The sequence below is a fragment of the Vidua chalybeata genome, chromosome 4 (genome assembly GCF_026979565.1).
Source record: "Vidua chalybeata isolate OUT-0048 chromosome 4, bVidCha1 merged haplotype, whole genome shotgun sequence".
Lineage (NCBI taxonomy): Eukaryota > Metazoa > Chordata > Aves > Passeriformes > Viduidae > Vidua > Vidua chalybeata.
Genome location: NC_071533.1, coordinates 9,755,001 through 9,774,350, shown reverse-complemented (window position 1 = coordinate 9,774,350; position 19,350 = coordinate 9,755,001). Strand labels below are relative to the sequence as shown.

Here is a 19,350-nt window from a genome sequence, read left to right as displayed (position 1 = left end):
CACCCAGAGTATAAACAGACATAGACTTTGTGTGAGTCCCCTGTACTTGTTCCCTACACCCTTGTCATGTGCTTCTTTTTTATTTCACTTATGGGGGCATCAATTGGCATAGAAGCTGGCTTGGCACATTTCCTGTGGGGATACACTGTCAAGAGTACCACGTCACATTTTTCATCTCCCAGCTGGCTGTGCTCTTACACCATCAGCTACATGAAAGAATACAGGGAGACATTAGTGATGTCTTATGAAGGCTGACCTAGAACAGAGACTAGACAGAGTTAAAGAATAAAGTAGGGATTTATTAAAAGGCCTCAATGGATACATATTGGGCAGCACAAGAGCCCAGCCAAGGCTACACCCAAGATGAACCCAAAATGGTCAAAAATAGACAACTGGTTTCTCACTTTTGTAAATTCTGGTCCATTTGCATATTGGAGTTTATTGTCCAGTTATAGCTTTAGCTTATGAAGTCCCACCTTCTTGTTTTTCTCTCTTCAGTCCACATTGTTTATGCGCTTGGGCCTGAAATTTGGATTGCTTGTCCTTGGTCCCCAGCTAGAGAAGGAATTGTTTTTTCTACTTACTCTGTGAAGAGAGCTTACTATCCTCTCATATGAAGCTCAGAAATACACACTAAAACAGTACAGAATCCAAAAAATATAAAAGCTAAAACCTGAGGCATCATTAGTGCTTGCCTCTGTTTCAACTCACTGTGACTTTGCAGTGGTTTGTAGTGGGAGTAAGGTGTCCATAACAAATCAAACATAAATATATGAAAAGTGAGAAAAATCTTGTGTCATCGAGTCAACTTACAGAACTGGAGTGAGATAAAGTAGTTTCTGGCCTTTTTGGAAGAAAATAAGCTTTCAAGTTTGAGGGTAGAGTGCCTTGTACATCACTCTTCAAAAGAAGATGGCCGAACAGGATCAAATATTTGCTCAGTTGTTGCTCAGCACTGCCAGGGGAGGACTGTCCTCTCTCTCTGTAGGTTCCACTGTACCCAGAGAGCAAGCCAGTGTTTCGAAAGCATCACATTTTCTCATTTATTTTTTTCAGAATTTGTCTTTATAAAATCAAAATCACAGTTTGTTTCTATACCTGATTTAGTTCTTGGTTTTCTTGGTTTTTATTTAATAGCATTATCCCATCCATCCCTCTCCCAAGTAAAAATAATCTGAAAAATATTTGCAGCCCCACTGCTTTTGTTTTAACTCTCAGACACCTCATCAGTATTCCTAAAAGTGCAGAGACATTGTGAAGAGATGTATTATAAAATGAATCAACCTTTCAAGGGAAAGATGTCAGGATTTGGCATGTACAAACATGGGAACTTTCAAAGTTGTGTGTTGGGGTTTTATCTTTTTTCTTTAAGCTGGCTTCTGTCACCAATTCATCCCACATACGGTTCTTGGGTAAGCCACCTTTTTGTTGTTCTTTTTTGTTCCTCAAAAAGAAAATCTGTACCTATCAATCTATGCACAGTATCTATTTAATCTATGGCAAGGATCCAACTTTTTTGTACACAGCTTTCAGTTATTCACAGTTTGCTGTCAAGACTAATGCATGCCTATCAGTTTCTATCAATGCACAGCGGATGAATATGACATTGCATTTTTCCCAAATGCCACCAGGTTCAGCATGTAAAAAGAGCTCAGAATTTAGGCTAAATTATAGTACCCTGGGTTCAGATTTGCATAAAGTTGCTTGGAGGGAGGATGTGGGAGATCTTTGATAGCACTGCCATAGAACCCTGCTTGTATTTTACTCCTTGGACAAAAATGAAAGTTTTCGTGTGTTGATTTGGAGCACAGAGAACACAGGTAAAGTGCCCTTGTGAAAAGGTGACAGTCCTGCTTTCTCTCTCTCTACACAGTCAAGGACAGAGGGGCAAGTGCCACATGCTGGAGATGCTTTGTTCTTGTTGTGTCATAGGAACAGCATTTGCTCAAACCTGATGTCTTATTCTTCATTTAGATTACAGATATTTCCTATAGGTTGGTTCACATTTTACATCTCTCCTGTAAACTCATTCTGTTGACACGCAGTAAGTGATGACTTTCTAGTCAGTTACAGAGATCCTAGATAAACTAATATTAAATTCCTATTTTAGGGAATTCCTTCAGCTCAGTCTTATTATATTGGGTCAGGATAGCTTGAGGATAGTCACAGAGATGCAACTTCAAACAAAAACCTATCAATACATCAACTTCCCTTCATTATTTGTTGCAATTTTCTACATTCAGTAGAACAACGTGGAGACCAGAGATTATCACTGCTGACTACACTGATAATTTCTTCACTAAAAGAAGTAAAATTTAATAATTTTTAATAATTTTAATTAATTAATTAATTTAAAAAATTATTACTGTTTTTTTATAAACATCAAGAAAAGGTTATATCTCAAACTAGCCTTATTTATTTATTTGTTCTTTTGCTTAGGTTCTTCATTTTTTAGTTTTGCTCTCCAGAAAGTCAGTAAAGTCATTACACTAACTGGGGAGAATAATTTGAAGAAACACTGTAGGGAATTCTGACAGAAGATTTAATTGCACATAATTAAAATAAAGATAGTAAAACTCATTTGGTTGTAACTCATGTAGTATTTAAGATGTGGGAAGCATAAACCATAAAGAGTAACCCTTTCTTTTACTGTATTACTGAGTGCACACAGCAAGCTCACTGCCCTCAACTTCAGAAGATCAGACTTTTGCCCCTTCAAGGGCCTACTCAGTAGAGTGTAAAATAATGGGTACAAAGGGAAAGGAGAAATTTAGGCTGGATATTAGGAAGAAAATTTTTATTGTGAAGGTGGTTAGAGGCTGGAACAGGTTTCCCAGAAAGACTGTGGCTGTCCTATCCCTGGAAGTGTTCAAGGCCAGATTGGATAGGGCTTTGAGCAATCTGGTCTATTGGGAAATGTATTTAAGGTTCATTCTTATTTTTAACATTCTATGATTCAGTGATTCCTGTAGCCTGTGATGTAAGTAAAAATACTTCTTAAATGTATTGTGACGTGGCATGATTTCATTCAAGACTTGACACAGTGCCCTCAAAACTTAGTCTTGATGAATATGGCCACTGTGAATACACTGTGCTTTATAATAGTGGGGTATAAATGTATGGTGTAAATTGGAAACCTTATTTTGAACTTGAGTTTTCATAGTCTGAGGCAGATTATTACAAAAGCTATGATGAGAACATGAGCAAAAAGGGGGGAAATAGGGTTTCAACACACTTTGTCTTCTCAATCTATGATTTCTCAAGATTGTTTTCAAAATGAACCCTTGCAAATTTGGGATCTTGAGGTTTGTTTTTTTAATTGTACTTCTCTTACATAAAGAATTTCTTCCTTTGCATTTCCAGCTTATTTTTCAATGCAGATATCTTTCACAACATGAACTTCCCCACTCAAAGATCCATGACTCATTTCTGTAACTCTATACCTGTTTTGCACACATCCCATAAAGGAGCTGTTCCCAAGGTACTTAACTAGCTACAATATTCAAAACTTCCCTCAGGCTAAATCTGTTCTAACAAAAATTTCATGGAAAAACTACTAACATTTTCCAGAGGCTATGAAACTATCATGACTATTAGAGTTTCAAAATCAGAATAACAAACAAGCAGAAATTCTAATTTCCTCATCTTCAGACCAAAAAAAAAAAAAAAAAAAGGAAAAAAAATCTAACCAAAAAAACATCAAAGCACCAAAACAACCCCAAAAAAGGAAAAGCATGGGTAATTCATTTTGTTTCTAGCTTTGAAAATTTAAAGTTAAAAAGACAAAAGATAAACCATTTCATAACATGTTTCATAACAAAATTTTCCTTTAGATAAGCCAACTATTTTTTTGTTTGTTAATGTGATCCACCCTTTGGAAAAAGGAAAACAAAAGATTTTAACTAACAGGGTATCCAGGTTTGGGCAAATCTGGGAGGAAACCTCCAAATGAGGGCCCTCTAGAAAGCAAATTCAAACAGCCCCTTTCCACTATTGGTTCAGAAAAGATTTCCTTGGAGAAAAGTGGAAAAAAACTGTTTATTAAACAAGCAAAGTACTCACAAACATGAAAAAATGAATAATATTGAACAATGGAACCTCTCATTGTTCTGAAGAGATGGCAAATTCAGAAAGTCCTTCTGTAGATCAGAGAAACTCCTTTTCATGTGTGTGGCATCAAGTTTCTTTCAGTCTCTCCAGGGCTCAGGTCCAGTGTCCTGGCTGCAGTGCAGCTTAGAGAGCCCCTGGACGATAATCCTGGTGCTCCCAAATGGAACAATAGATGAATGGTTCCAAAAAAAGCTTCTGCCCTCAGCTAACTAAAAAAAAACTAACTAAAAGCACAGTCCATGAGAAGGAATGCAGAGGAGCAAGTGCAGTTTCTGCAAAGAAACTGTGCGCTTCTTCTCCCTCGCTTCGCTCTCAAAACCATTCTTATTATCCAGCATAAACAGATGATTGGAAATACAAGCAACATGAAGTCACCCTAGAACACAGGCATATTGGCCCAGTCAATGTTTATAATATTGGTCTTACAAATGAAAATGAGTTTGAGAATTGTGAAACTAAGAATTATTTTTTTTTTTTTGCCGTGCTCTGTATAACAATTACAACTTTGACGCAATCAAGTATTCAAATGAAAATGCTGCTATATGTATTAGTAGCTGGGTAAATGTTCACATGTGTTTTAAATGCCAAAAGTTAGAACACTGTTGATCCTCTCCTTTAATACATAGCCAAAATATTTAAATGAAATTCTGTACTTTTTTCCACTAATAGTCTTAATACAGTATTTTTTTAAACATGAAAGCACAGTTGTTGTAATTAATTTTTCACTATATAATTACAATTTCCATTAAACTGTCTGTAAAATTAGTAGGCATGGAATAATTTCTCCAGTGCTTGAGCATCTTGGAAGAATGTTTAATTTTCAGAAGAGACAGAAGAGGTCAAATCAAACTAACTTTCTGGAGGACAGTCACCTAGGAATTGCTGTCAATAGAAGCTGATTCAGCATAGGAAACATCATGAAATGTCAAAATCTCTCTGTAGTACAGCCTTGTTTCTCTTTCTGAAGAAGTTTCTCTATGCCATTGAGGTTTAGAGTGGGCTTATCCACATGTTAAAACAACAAATTTATAAGTGGTCTGACCACTCTTGTTGACACTTAATGCTAATAAATAGCATATATTACTGTTAAAAAATTACATTACAGGGTATCTAAATGTTTACATACACGTGAAAGGCTCAAGAGAAGATCTGAAATCAAACTGAATGCAGACATCTGTAAGCAGTACCATGAGGGTAAGGCAGGAGTTCCAGCAATGCAGTTGAGACCACTCAAAGGACAAATAGGTTGAGTCTATTCAGAGAAAAATTGCCACATTTGCCTCTTTCAGCCACTTCTGAACTTATCATGACCCAAAACTATTTGGCTGTTAACATTCTGACATAGTTATTTTAGCAATAATTTTATCCTTGTATCCTAGCAAGACAGAAAAAAATAAGAAATTCAGTGCCTCAGATCTTGAGGCAATTTTGTTCTTACCTTCTTTGCCTGAAGTGATTTAAATTGGCTTAAACTTACTTCTCTTCAGATCAGACAAGTGTCAGTCCTGTTTTAAGTTTTCATGTCCCAGATTTATGTACTGATGATTCTCTCTTGCTATTGGCCCAATAAGCTCAGGCTAATAGAAGAAGTAGAGACTTGGAATAATTGTAAAAATGAAAAAAAAAAAAAAACCCAAAAAACAAAAACAACAAAAAACAGGACTGCTTGAAAGGTTAAAAGATTTCTTAGCAAATAATTTGTGAATTGGTAATATCATTGCAGATGGACAGTATCTTTTTATGCAGCAAAGTTACTAATTTTGAGATGAAGGCTAAGCTACTTATTACAGGGGGGATTGTGATAATCTTGACATGACTTTAGGACTGTTTTTAAAGTTTAGGTAGCAACTAAATCAAATATGGCTTTAATTTTTCCTCTTTCTGGCATGTTGACATAGTTACATTTAAAATGACTGATACCAAGTTTCTAACCTGTGATAATACACTTTTTATATGATATTTTCATAAAATGGCTATTTATTTTATGAAACAATTATTACTACATATTAATACAAATGATGGATTTATAACTAAGTTATAACTGTTCATTCTAACCTAGATCATGCAAAGACCATGCATGATTTAATGTAGCTCATTTCTTTTTCATTTCCTCATTTCTTTACCATTGAAAAATATTTTTTTTAAAAAAATATGTTTTGCACAGAAACTGTTTGCTTTCCTTAGAAACTCGGAATTTGCACTGAAAAATCGGATACAGGGGCACATGTGCACACACACACACACACACCCACAAGAGTAGTTTTCTCATCACAAAGGATGTCCAGGATGTCCACTACTCTTTTATTACTCTTTGACTCGAAGTATAGACAGTGTATCAATCAAATTTAATTTTCATGGTAGATGCAACCATGTAGAATCAATGTAAGTGTGATACAACCTTCCCTGTAGATATGAATTATCGGTGAAAATGCTGGCACATCATTAATGATAATATCGCCTCTCATCCCACTCCCAAGATCACAAAAATGTGCATCTCTCTTACTCCCATGTGGGGAACTCATCAAGCCTCAAGAGACCCAAGCTGGAGAAATTCACTAAACAGATTCCAGGCTTGTTTTCTTCAAGCCCCATATCAGAGTTCCTGAATAGTTTTACTATGGTCTTGAATAATTCATACCCAAACCTTTGTTGTTTCCTCAGATAGTAGGTCTCCAAAGAAGTCTGTCTCTGTTCCTCAGCTGGCTAAAATTATCTCTTGTGCATTCCCGTCCCAGAAATATGTTTCTGATTAAGCCCATAATAAGAGTTTCCTGTGCAGGGCAAGCGATGGGGAAAACAAATAGTTTTTGAAAGCTGAAGTTTTATTCTATTTAGGCCTGTTAAAATCAAGCCTCATTCTTTTTAAAATAATGAATACAGAGAGAGAGAAAAAAAAAAACAACTGGACATATATTTGTTGTTCAAGGTGATCTGTAGACTTATCTCTGCTAAGGAACAAAATTCCCTTTCCTGAAATAAAACAGAAGGGCTGCCACCAGTGAAATTTATTTTCCATCACTAGTGGACAGAAAGAAGACCAGAAACATTGCTCAAAGTGGGCATATGAAACTCACCTGCTGGCTGTGAAAGCTTATATTGGAGGATTAACTTAGTTTGTGATTCCATCCTTGCAGCAGCACTTAAGAGTGGAAACAGAGGCAGTTTGAGGAGTATGAAAGCCCATCCTTGGCACTCTAAGTCAGCTTTTTACTATCCTCTGGTTTTGCTACATTCTGTCACCTACTAACCATTCATATGCTTTTACTTTCCTCATCCTTTGAAATGCATTTCTTAAGAAATTCAGCAAATGCCAGTCCTACTAAATAGAAAAGGGAATAAAAGAAATTACATGGCCTCAACGCCTCAGGATTTTCTTGCAAAACATGCAGCATAAGCTCTTCTTCTCTCTTCTTCTTGTTCATTTCCTCAGTAAGTGTTTGTTCACTAAACATGTTTATCATGTCAGATTTGGTTTAGGATTTACCACAGACAGAAAGTTCATTCAAATCTCTGGTTAGTCTGAAAAAGTTTGGAATACAAAGTTAAAGGAGAATGTAAGTTGTTGAAATTGTTTTCTCAATCAAACACAAAGATAATGAAACATGCTCATCTGTTCATGAAAAGCTTATTCAGAACACTGTGTTACTGGAAAAATATCCTCTGGGCTGACACATATCCATATATCATTGTACAGACAGAGGTTGACAATGTCAAATAAAAATACTGCTTAAAAAAAAAAAAAAGAAGGAATAAATTCTGTATTTTTGTAAGTATGTTATGATTCTAATGACACCAGCACAAAAAAGCACACAGGAGGTGATTTTTTTGTTTTGTATCTCTGTCCTTGAATCAAGTGCTATTTTTTTTTCCAGGAAAACCATATTTTAAATACATTTTTCATAATGTCATGAAATTATTCAAGAAATTTGTGCAGGATAGCACAGGACCGTGCCAAATTAGTGACACCAATCTCATATTCCAGGTAAGGTCTATATGTCTCTTATGAGCATCTCATCAAAGTGTTCTGACATCCAAGAACTTGTGCCAGTGAACTCTGTGCCTTGCCACTCAATAATTTTGTTGTGTAACACTGATTATATTAACTATTTCCAAGACACAGCCAAGTGCAAAAAAAGAAATTTTATGTTAGGCCTTAAAAATTTGGATGGAAGTTGCAATAAAGATTGCCATGAGAAATTCTTACAATGGGGAGAGTGTATTTCTTGTTGGTAAGTGCAACTTTATTATTATGGAGTAGATATCTATTTTTGGCCAACTAAGACACTTAGATCAAGAGACACACTCTTGAACGCACCAGATTTTTTTCACATAAGAAGCAGGAGTAGTTGTTATTCAAAGCTAACTAAGTACAAGTGCTGAAAAATTGCTTGAGTTTGACTTGATAATATTAAAGAGGGTGTCACAGAAAAGCATTAATCTCTCCAGAGAGTCTTAGATTTCTAAGTAAATGTTTGATATAAGGAATGTTTCCTTTTGTAGGTTTCTTTTTTTCTTATTAATCTAATTATCTTTAAGGAATAGGGGAAAGTATCTCAAACATTTTTATCCTCTTTTACATGGCCAGAATAAACATTGTTAAACAAGTTCTACCTTATATAAGTAACCCCTTGGGATATGCTACGGTTTTCCATTGCCTTCAATGGTCCTGTTTTAAATTTAAGGTACAGAAATTCTTGTTGGTTTGGGGTATAATTGGCAAAAAAACATTTGGACATGTGTGAAGAAGTTAATTGGTATTTCAATCTTTTGCTATGTTTTGCCAAAGCTTCTATTCTGCCACTGTAATATTATAATCTTTCTGTGGTCTCTGATGAGTATCTTCTTACTTAAACATCCACCTCTAATGTTACCCCAAACCAACTGTGTACAGAAAAACACCAAGCTAAGCTGTGGTTCTTCCAGGAAGGTGTACTCCTAGGTGTTCCCATACACACTCTTCCTTCCTCAATACTGGAGTGCTATCAGGTTAGTCATGGTCCCTAATCCTTGAAGGGAACAGAAGGATGTCCAATATCCAAATACAGCTGTAGGAGAATGCTGTAATTGGATGTAAGAGCAGGCCAGCTGTCCATTAAACACTACATACAGCTGTCACATTTCTGCATAAGGTCAACAGCACATCCCCATGACCTGGATTTTACTTTGTATTTTAGGAGGGACTAGGAATTACTTCCCCTTTAATTCAACTTTCACAAGAAGCAGACGATTCCCTCCCATGTAATCAACAGTGTAATTAATTCTAAGTATTCATTAAACATCACCTATCTAAAAGATGAACAAGCCTGATGTTGCTTATGATTCTGGGCTGGTCTTCAGCAAAATGTAGAATGTCTGCAGACAATGAGATAGAATAGGATAGATGAACTAGCCTGAAGCATTGATAGGTGGCTTATTTATAGATATTTTAAAGCAGATTTATGTAGTAAGGGAGATAAAATGTCGAATGTAAGTATAGCAAACCTAAAGAGCACTTGGCTTTCAAAACATTTTTTGACTTAAAAAAGTTAACTCAAGTTACATTTCTATTCTGTGGAAGAATTCTAAGAGGAAGATGAGCTATCTGTAAGCAGAGAGAATACACAGTACCTAGTTCCTTGATATATGCAGCTTACTGAGGATCTATGAATATAAAGTCAGATTTTGGTGGCAAGTCTCTCAAGACTAAGAACAAAACCATCAAAGGAATTGATAAACCTGTACTGAATTCATTGGCATGTTCTGAATCAGCTGGGAAAACAAACACAATTTCTTTGCTGTCAATTTGTTGTTACAGCAAACCTTAAGGAGACATTTTTGTTTAAAAGTCTAGGCAGACTCATCAGTGTTTAATTAGAGAGAAGAAAGTATTGATGTCCTGCTGTTCACTTCAAGCTTTAAAACTTAGAGCCATGCAGACTCAAATCATGGGGTGACAGAAGGCCATGTTGCTCAGAAACACTTTTATAATGTTCTTTTTCTGCTTTTGGTTGCAACTTTCAGCAGTAAAATCAATGGAAGATCTAAAAGCAAAAATATTAAAGGTGAGTCTCCTTATATATATGCAGGGAAATAATTTCAAACTAACCAAATCTAAATAGTTAGCTCTTATAAACTCAATTTAAGGGTTACTCAACAGTAACCATTGTTACAGTTACTTTAATTTTCACCAGTTCTTTTGCTTGCAATTACAGGGTCCATCTGATCCTAGAGAATTTCAGATTTTGAGCAACCTTGTCTATGTAGGCTGTCCCTACTCATGGCAAGGGGTTGGAAATAAATGATCTTTAAGGTCCCTTCCAACTTAATGATTCTATGATTCATCATTCTTTGATTCTATAATTTTAATATAAGTGACCACCTGTGAGTAGAAGGAGGCTTCCACACCCACAGTTTGAATACATTTTCCTCTATGTTTGTCCTAAGAAAGGTCTTGTCAAGTGGGAGCTCACTGAGCCGAGCCAGGCATTGCCTGAGGTAACTTTGACAGGCAGTTATCAGAATCTCTGGAATGTAGTCTACTCTGACCATATATATGAACCTTTTTATAACAGATATCTGGGTTATTGTTGCACAGATTATGTGGTATAGCTGTGAAATGTGAGAGTATTTCAAATAAGAAAAGAGAAAATTAGTCTTACCAGGCTGTTAAGCTTTCTGTTTATACTTGAAAACAGTAATCTCTAGGTTTTTTAGCTATTTCTTCCTTAAGAAAAAAAAAATCTTTTTCATTTAGATGAGGAGATACACCTCTAGTGCTGTACAATACTGATCTCCTTTTGTTTTCCCCTTGTTTCTGGACCATGACATGTTTAATAAGCAAAATTTCTCTGGCATGCTGTACTCCCAGGGCTGGCTTTCTGAACATCCCTAAATGTCTACATTAAGCCAAGACTTGTTTGGATTCTATTCCCAGAAGATATTGCTCCTCATGAGTGTGCTATGAGAAGTCTCACTGACTCTCCTAGGTCGCACTGCAGAGCTGGAGTTCTGCACACTGTGCAAGTACAAACAAACCAAGCCAGAGGTAAAGCCTTGAACAGCAAAACCCCAGGGTGGCACCCAGAGTTTGGTTCTGAATGTTTATGAACAACACAATATTAGTATACAAAGTTTTTTATTCTGGCCCAGCTCAAACAGCTGGAAAATATCCATCCCTGTGAGGTCAAGTTCATGGTTTTTGTTACTGCAAGTTACTCTTGTCCTTTTTCATATGAGTCTAGGTTGCATATAGTAATAAATAAAATCATTCTGTAATAAGGCTAAAATTAAAATTTTATGGTATGAATAATACATGATATAGAAAATACAGTGAAATTGTATAAAATATAATGAGTAGGCCCTCAGTTAACAAACATGGATTGCATCTGAACTAAACTACCCTTGGCAAAACCAATTACAAAAGTATCTGCAAGGAAATATGCACTCTATTAATTTTGCATTTTGATGAACATGTTTTATGCATTTATTAAAATATATTTTTGGCTAAGTAACATTTTAAAGACAAAAAAGAGAAGTAAATTTTTTATTCAAACCAGTCGTGCTTAACATCCAACATTTGCTATATGTGCTATGGGCAATTTAAAATTCATAAAGCTGCTCTGGTTTGTAGAAGAAAGCAATTTTGTTTTATAACAGGGAACTTACCCAAAAAGTAAAACTAATCATTTTGCCAGTAAAATACCTTAAAACTGACCTACAATATAATAAAATCTATATTTACATATCTCTAATAACAGGTATGTATAGGTTTCTTTTCTATTTTCTTTTGTATTTTTTTTCAATCACTGCTAAGCTATGGATATTTGACAGAATTTCACTGAGCACCTATTGCATCCTGGGTTTGGGTTAAGATTAGGGGTTCTAATCTATGTTAGTTAGCCGAGTCCTGTGTACCCCCATGCACCCCCCGTGTTTCCCCCCTGCCCCGGTGGCTCGCTCCAGGCTGTCTGCCATTAGAGCGTCCCCACCGCCACTCCTTTGACCACTCCCCTGTCCCGTCCCGGGAGTTCTGTGTCTATCACCCCGATCCCACTCGCCCCAAAGCCCCATGTCCACCGCTGCCGTGTTCCCATTGGTCGCTAGGATATACATCATCGCCGCGGCACCCGCAACTATTGGGCAGGAGGGTGTCTGCCCTCCCTGTCACACCCCCTATATCATCCCACTCCCTCCCGGGTCCCAGCGCCATTTCTCCCACGCGGGTGCTGGAAGGGCGGGTCGCGGTGTCCCCACTGCAGCTCTCCACAACAATAAAACCTTCCCACTTTCCTTCGTGGGTGATTTGGACAAATTCTTTCTCTCTTTGCCTCGGACCCTCGTGTGGGTGACAGAACCCGGCAAGCCCCGACTGGCGTGCCGCCGCAGCGGCACGCAGGAGAGAAGGGGTGAGCCTGAGCTCCAGAGGGAGGCAGTGCCGAAAGGCACCGGAGCTGCCTGGAGCCGGGAGAAACAGCGGACCACCGCAAGCACCTTCTCCTGTGCTTACCTCAATCTAAAGAGATTTAGCTGCAAATCTTTTTAAGGGCTGCCAATCTCTCTGCTTGGAGATTTACCTCTTAAAATTTTCCTTCATTTTGTTTTACAAAATTTACTAATACCTATATATGTTTTTTATTATATAGTTAATAATAGTCATTACTATTTCTTTATAAAGAACACCATGGTGAGAACCTTCAAGTTATAATACATGAGTAAGGAAAGCAATCTAAAACATTCCCAAAGAAGGATTGATAAAGCATAGCAAGGAAAAGATACAGAACCATTGATCCTGTACCTCCAAAATATTTCTTTCTTCTGACACACTAGAAGTCCAATGAGTATTTTGCCTAGTTTTAGACATCCCTTAGAAGGCAGTCAAATAATTGAGAACCTGTTATGTTACACAGTATTTAAATGTTGTGCAGTTAAACTACCGTCAGATGCTGATTGTTTCCGTCTAACTTTTAGGTACAGCAGGGAGCAACGATCATGCCCTTGCTGGAGAAACTGTATACAAGATAAGGATTAAGTTAAGGCTGGATCCATTTGGGAAATGGTAATTAGGACCAGGCAGAATAAACAAATCTAAATCCAAGGCTGACATTTTTAAAAGTTATTTTAGGTTATGAGTAGGATGAAGTGAGTAGGTTATGAGAAGATGTGTGCATCAACAAACACATGTAGAGGACAGTAATGTTCTGATTAACAAAAGGCCATTCATGCCTTCTCTTTGGAAGATATTTAAAGCTGTTCAGCTGTTGCACCTCTGATTCTGAAAATTAAAAAGATAGAGATGATTTAGGCTGTGGATAAAGTTGCTTTAAATAATCTAACTACTCCCTTTACTGAGACTATGGAGTAAGAATTTCTGCCTGAGCCCTTTTTCAGTGTGTTTTCTCTGTCTCACAATATCCACTGCACCATCTCTATTGCTCCCTCATGTCTCCATCAGGACATGTCAACACCAGTGCAGAGCTACACTGAGATGGTGGACTAAGGTTTTAACCTGTGTAATTAATCTTTATCTCCATTAGGAATATTTAACTAGGATACAGTGCTATGTTTTCTGGTGCAGCACTGAATTTGATACAATGAACAAAAGAGGAGCTGACATTCTCAAAGGCACAGTTTTGCAATATCTTTAACATTTCTGAATTTCTTAAGAGAGACTTGTTTCTGTGTGGATTGGAGTTTTACAGGCTTTGTGAGATGTTTGAAGTCTAATCTTAACTGTATTATACAATAAAATGTATACATATATACATTTATATGGTACATATATAGCTTATACATTCAATACAAGAGAGAAAGTACATGGAAATGAAAGTTTAGGAGAAAGGCACTTAATTCTCATTTACAGAAGCAAAATATGCTGAAGGGAGCAAAGAACGGTCAGTGTGAAGGGTTGTATGGGACAGGCACAGGTATGGATGAGGAAGACATGAAAAAATTCTTATATGATCTGTATAAATGAAAAAAAAGGCAGCATTTCATAATATGTGTGTCATTTCTTCAAATCTGCATTAGGTAGTCATAGCTGACTGAAAGTTTTCCCTCCAGCAGGAACTAAAACTAATGTCAAGACTGATAAGCTCAGATGCACTAGGAAAAAATCAGGACTGACCATTTTCATGCAAAATGTCTCCTCCATTGTACAAACAAAGCAAAATTAGTTTGGCTGTCTCTATTTCTGACCTTTGCCTTTTTTTTTTCTTCCAATAAAAAGCAGTATTAATGTCAGAAAAATTATTCAGGAATTTTATTTTTATCATTAATTGTTTCAGATTTTCTCAAAGAAGTTTTGCTCTATTTAAAAGAATATCAGATGCAAGAAATTTTCCATCCTTAAAATCAAGAATTACATTTATTGTCTGTAGGGTTGTAAAACACATGCTAGCCTAAACAGGGAAATAGTGTGGGGTGAGTAAGTGATTGAGAAAGGCAGTGATAGACAAAGAATAAGCAGATGTTTTAGTGCCTTTCCTTCCCACTGCCACCAAATGAAGTTTCTTTAAAAAGTGCTGCAGTTTTGTTCTCTAATGGCTCTGTACAACCCCACATCCATCTAGATGTTATTGCAGGCCTAAGATGTGACTGGTTTTGCAAAGCTCTCAATTTTTACGCATTGAGATTACCTTAATCATACTTCCAAACACCTAGAGATCCCAAATCAGACTTTTAGGGTTAAATAAACAGCTCAAGATCTTCTTAGCACATGTGCTGCCAACATTCAGCTGAGACTGGTTGGATCCTGCCTGCCTGTGCCCCCTCTTGTGCAAGGAAATCACCAAGGTAAGGACAAACTGTGACTATCTCACACCTGAACACAGAGGTGCCTGGTGCTCTGGACTTCTGCAACTTCACCACAGCCCTTGAGATGCCAAGGTTCAGATCTGCTCAACTTTACAGCACAAAATTGAACTACCCCATTACTTTACATTCCAAACAGTCAGGAAAACTGTCTGCAATTTAGACTTATGACAAGTGCTATCTCAACTGCAAATGTAAATTTTACACTTCTTTCTGTCATTTAAAGAATTTATAGTAAAGCTATTTTTAAATTAATGCTCCAGTTCCCAGCAATTCAGCATTTTTTTTTTTAACAGGAAATTATTATTAAGGATTTGGCTTAATTTCACAGGACATTTTCAGTCTCTCCTGATATTTCTTTTTTTCCAGTGTACACTTGGTCAAATGAAAAATTGTTCTGATCCTAACGAAACATCGTATTGCATATGGACCATGTTAGATTATGTGTTGACTTAATCAACATTTCAAAACTGAGTCTTGTTTCAGAGCAGAATTGGAATGTAAATCATCCTGTTTGCTCCTGTTTAATTTATAAATAATAATACACAGATATTTTTTCATCTGAATGTTTTCATTTCAGTGAAAAAGTACATTTCAAATAAAAGAAATCTCACTTTGGGAAATTTCTGTGCATTGATCCATGTGGGATGATTTTCTCAGCCTTCTTTCATACCATGCTCTGCATCTATAACAGCTTAGTGGTTTAATGGATCAATGATGGTGCATAAGTCAAATATACTCACAAGGCAATTTTATCTTAAGTATTTTAAAGGCTGAGGTTTGACTTTTTGTTTACTTTTATTTTGGATGTGGAGGCAGGGAGGGATTCATATACAGGATGCAAGCTAGCTTTTTTAAAAAAAACTCTGACCCAGTTTAACCTCGCAGTAGTTTTAAGAAATACCTATTTTCACACTTACAGTGATAAAGCTTTTTAACTTTCCCACCCAATTGCCCCAAAAGAGCTTGAAAGGCTCACTCCCACATGCTGTGCTGTTTTTCAGCCTGGGGAGTTCACTGTGCACAGCCCTGCCACTGCAGTCCCTGAAACGAAGGCTTAAGACCACAGAACAAAACTTGACTTATAAAGAGGGGTTCCCACATGACCTAAAATTTCCACATCAAATGTCAATTTTTTTAGTGATGGGAATGCATGAAGTAGGAGTAACCAACACTATTCCTATCCATCTGGAATAGCTGCTCCCCAGAGCCCACAGTGGGAGTGGGACTGGTTCCTCAGAGCCACACAGTCCTGCATTTGGGGGCCCCTCCAATTAGTCCTGTAATTTACTGTCACTTAATAAAATGGACCAAGCAGGGATGGAAAAATCCCAGCCTCCAGCTGGGATGGGTGTTCTCAGAGTTAGCCCAGCTCTCAAGCAGGTACAAAAGGCGCCCACAGCTGAAGCTGGGGAGACAGAAAGGAAACCTTCAGCCCCCGATGAATTACACACCAGTGCCAGGCCCCAGGAACAGCAGATCAGCTCACACTTTGAAGGATAAATCAAAGCTTTAATCGGGGCTGTCAGTAAAGCAGGTGTTTTGACTGCCTTTATGGTTCATTTTTATGCAAAAAGGGTTGTTGGCAATACAGAAATCATGGGGGATTGAAAATAAATGGCAGTGACAGCACTGATCCCACCAGGCGAGGGGGCCAAAATTGGTCTGTCTTTTCACATTATGAAATATACCTAACGGCAGACTCTTGAAACCCTGCAAGCACAATGCACCGTCTGTGTGTTGGGCACTTGCCTTTCTCTGTCCTCCTTTCCTCCCCACTTTTTTTTTTTTTTTTTTATTTGATATGCCAGAGGCCCTTTTCTATTCTTTGGTGATGAACTGCCCCAGCAGCCACAGCAGGTTCAGAATGTTAAAGAGCCGCCAGTCACCCGAGCCAACAAAAGGATCCTGCTTCAAAGGGCTGAAAGGACACTGTAGACATTACCCACAGCCCTGGTTTAGGGTAATGTCTTTTTCATCTTGGTTTTCATCATTCAATGACATTAACAAATGAAACATCATAAAAACGTGTCCATGAAAATCTTCTATCACAAGAGGGGGCAAGGGGGGGGTTGCTGTTAGGAGAGAGGTCTACGCAAGAATGCCACAGGGATGCGCCACTCCAGCTCCTCTCTCCTGCCTTGCTTTGAGGGCTGATGGGGCACCCACCACTACCCAGAGTCACACTGCAAAACTGACATTTAACTTCACTTAATTCCTAAGTCTCAATATTAATAGTGGGTATAATTTTAAAGTTATTTAAATTAAATAAAATATTACAGCCCATGGAAGTTGATGCATTGTGGCATCAACTGGGTGACAAACATTCTAATACAGCACACTTTTCCAGAAAGGAAAAAATTAGGGCCTCTTTCTTTGGTTCTGCTATAACTCAATACTTTTCACAGTGTACTCTGTAACATAATTTGAAATATTACTGCAGAGTATTGCCAGTAAATTTCATTTATCATTTACAAACCATAAAGCAGGCAAGAGAGGAAAAAAAAAAGGCAAATGCTTCCCTCCTGTAGTTTCACACAGTTATTCACACCTCACCACTCATAGATGACAGTATTTCAGCAGTTTTACTAAAGAATTGATTCCTTTATCCTTCCATAGAAATTAAAAAATATATTTATAAAAGTAACATCCATCTTAGGATGTACATCCTTAGAACTGATAACTGAGGATAACTTTTGAAAAACATTATATTGATTATGTGTAAATTAAGAAATTCATTACACTTGATTGCGATCATCCATACTGCTGCTTCTAGCCAGAAAACTTTGCATCTTTGTTAAAATGAAAACATAATGAATTCATCTTATGACTAAGTTGCATAGGAAATGAGATCACCATTTTAAAGGTAGGCTGATGCCCTCAGTCTCCATAAAAGTTTATGCATCTTTGGGTTTTGACCCTCTAGACTATTCCATGAATTCCAGAGGAATTTTAACTATTGCATTAAAGTTAACCTACTCTCATCAAAAAATAGCATTTGTGGGCTTCTTGCAAGTAATTTAGATTTTGATTTTCCAAACATACAATATCTTTATTCCTATAATAATTTCATCTAAAAGAGTAATATTTTTATACTTATACAATACTTACTTTCTACTTAAATTTTAGGTATTGCACATTAGGACTGACATTCATGTTGCCTTCCTACCAAACTTCATTTCAGTATAATTTCTCATGCCAATTAAGTTATTCCATGCCAATAAAATTCCATCTGTGCTTGCAGTATTGAGCCTTGAAATCCTAATTTTCTCAACTATTTCAGTGCCATAGTAAATGCAGGCTTTGAAAACAAACGGCTTCCAATACTTTGCTTGAAGAAAGATGATACCAGTCACTAATCATGTCAAAGATTTAGGTTCTTGGTGATGTTGCCTGAAAATTCATTAACTTTTCTCTCTGGAAGTGTTGTTACGTTCAATAATATTTTGGATGTTTAGATCATAAGGTAATTGCAGCATTTTGATTAAGAGTCTCTTCAGAAAAGCTCAAGAAAATTTAATAAGAGTTAAGAGCATAATTCAAATTTGCCAAATCCCTGTTCATGATCACCTGTTTAACATTCTTGTGAGTCCACTGGCTGTTAGTCTAAGTATAATATAATAAACAGTAATTAGTAAGTAATACAACACTATTTATTTGCATTCATCTTCCACAGCATTGCAATGATTTTCCTAATGAGGTGCATTATCAGGATCAAGTTTGCAAAGAAACCTACAAGTGTCTGCATTGTCCTGAGTAGAGAAGATTTTTTTGGCATAAGAAAAAGTTTAAACCACTAAACCTTTTAAAATGCTCTGTTAGCAAATGCTTTAGCTCTGAACACCACTCGTAATAGTAGAATCAAGCATTCTCATTTTAAATTTCAGATCAATTTTTTTCCTATTAGCCTGCCTCAGATTTCTGTTTTCTGTCAAAAGTCCATCTTACTCACAGGTAATTCTGGTATGATAGATTCTCATCTACCTTGTATCAAAATGGCAAATCTTTCCCCCATTTATCTCCAATAAATTCAAATATGACTTAGAATGTAGAGATGAAAACTGACTCATATAACCTAAAATACTGAAAATATGGGCACTACTGGGGTGAATTGAAGGTGAATATATTACAAAATTGTAAATAAACTGGGGAATACATCAGTATAAATCTGCATAACTCAGTCTTGAAAACTTTTGTAGATATGCAAAGACAGTTTACAACCTTCCTCATCAGTTAGAGATGTCTTTTACCCACACTACTCTCCCAAAGATTACCTGTTTCTACCTATTTCTTCCACAGCAGCATGATGTGGCAAGACTTTGTTTTGATCATGTGTTTGTATTGCTTATTTTACACTGGGACATCTAGACACTGCTGAAATAAAAAAAATTACTAACAATAGTGCTAAAGATTTAGTCCCCAGATATTCGCAAATCACTAAAAATTGAAAAT

At 36.8% G+C, this 19,350-nt stretch overlaps 1 long non-coding RNA gene across 1 annotated transcript in view; it reads right to left on the bottom strand.

Moving 5' to 3' along the window:
- Positions 1-9,976: 9,976 nt before the first annotated feature.
- Positions 9,977-19,350, bottom strand: part of LOC128787099 (uncharacterized) — a 14,715-nt gene continuing 5,341 nt past the window's right edge. Inside the window, exons 3-4 of the long non-coding RNA XR_008430572.1 lie at positions 19,173-19,269; positions 9,977-10,130 (exon numbers count right to left, since the gene is read on the bottom strand). This is a non-coding gene — a long non-coding RNA (uncharacterized LOC128787099). The remainder of the gene's footprint in view (positions 10,131-19,172; positions 19,270-19,350) is intronic.